A 1,446-nucleotide genomic window follows, 5' to 3' on the forward strand; every position below is an offset into this window, starting at 1 on the left:
TAGAGTGCAGTGGTACAACCACGTGTCACTGCAGCCTTGACCTCCTAGGCTCAGGTAATCCTCCCACCTCAGCCTCCCAAGTAGCTGGGACTACAGCACCACTGCACCCTGCTAATTTTTTTATTTTTTATTTTTTGTAGAGATGGGGTTTCACTATGTTGCTCAGGCTGGTCTCAAACTCTTGGACTCAAGCAATTCGCCATCTTTGGCCTCTAAAAGTATTGGGATTACAGGTGTGAACCACTGTGCCCAGCCACAACCATCATTTTTAATGGTTGCTTAACTTAATGTATTTTTTTTTTTTTTTTGAGACAGAGTTTCGCTGTTGTTGTCCAGGCTAGAGTGCAATGGCATGATCTCGGCTCACCACAACCTCTGCCTTCCGGGTTCAAGAGATTCGCCTGTCTCAGCCTCCCTATTAGCTGGGATTACAGGCATGTGCCACCACGCCCAGCTAATTTTGTATTTTTAGTAGAGATGGGGTTCCTACATATTGGTCAGGCTGGTCTCGAACTCCTGACTTCAGGTGATCCACCCGCCTTGGCCTCCCTAAGTGCTGAGATTACAGGTGTGAGCCACTGTGCCCAGCCTTAGTAAATTATTTTTTGTGTGTGAAATACTGGGTTGAATCACATGAATTCTCATTTTGTTGGTTAATAATGACGGCATATTGACTTCGGACCAGATCGCCGGATATCCGCTGAGTGACTGTTACAAGTCCTTCTAGATCCTGAAGTGGATTAGGCGCCGCAGTTGCTGTTCATGTTGAATCCAGAACCGTAGCCAGACAGGTGACTGGAGGACAAGCAAAAGATGCTGACTGAGTCTGGAGATCCTAAGGAGGAGGAAGAAGAAGAGGGAGAGTTACTGTTTCTACATCAGGATCCCCTAACAACAGTGAGAGAGCAATGCCAGCAGTTGGAGAGATGTGTAAAGGCCCGGGAGCGGCTGGAGCTCTGTGATGAGCATGTATCCTCTCAATCACATACAGAAGAGGATTGCACGGAGGAGCTCTTTGACTTTTGCATGCAAGGGACCATTGTGTGCCCCACAAACTCTTTAACAGCTTGAAATAAATGTGTGGACTTATTCACCCCAGCCTTCATCACCTGGGCATCAGGATATTTCCTTATGGTTTTGGATATGCCATTTGTTTCTTATTTGTGTAACTGTAAGTTCACATGAACCTCATGGATTTTGGCTTAGTCTTGTAGCTTCTATGTAATTTGCAGTGATTTCATCTTAATAAAGTTCTGTGATCTGCGATCTGCAAAAAAAAAAAAATGAGTGCATGTTGGCAATTACACATAGTTTAATCAAATAAAACACATTCAGAAAGGTGCATGGTACATAAACACATGGCCTAAAATATTATTATTATTTGAGATGGCGTTTCACTTTTGTTGCCCAGGCTGGAATGCAATGGCTCAATCTCAGCTCACTGCA

The 1,446-nt window shown here is 44.4% G+C and overlaps 1 pseudogene; it reads left to right on the top strand.

The window, feature by feature from the left end:
• Nucleotides 1–813: 813 nt before the first annotated feature.
• Nucleotides 814–1,071, top strand: LOC100595999 (annotated as a pseudogene).
• Nucleotides 1,072–1,446: the final 375 nt, after the last annotated feature.

The sequence above is a fragment of the Nomascus leucogenys genome, chromosome 19 (assembly GCF_006542625.1).
Source record: "Nomascus leucogenys isolate Asia chromosome 19, Asia_NLE_v1, whole genome shotgun sequence".
In the NCBI taxonomy this organism is placed as follows: Eukaryota; Metazoa; Chordata; class Mammalia; order Primates; family Hylobatidae; genus Nomascus; species Nomascus leucogenys.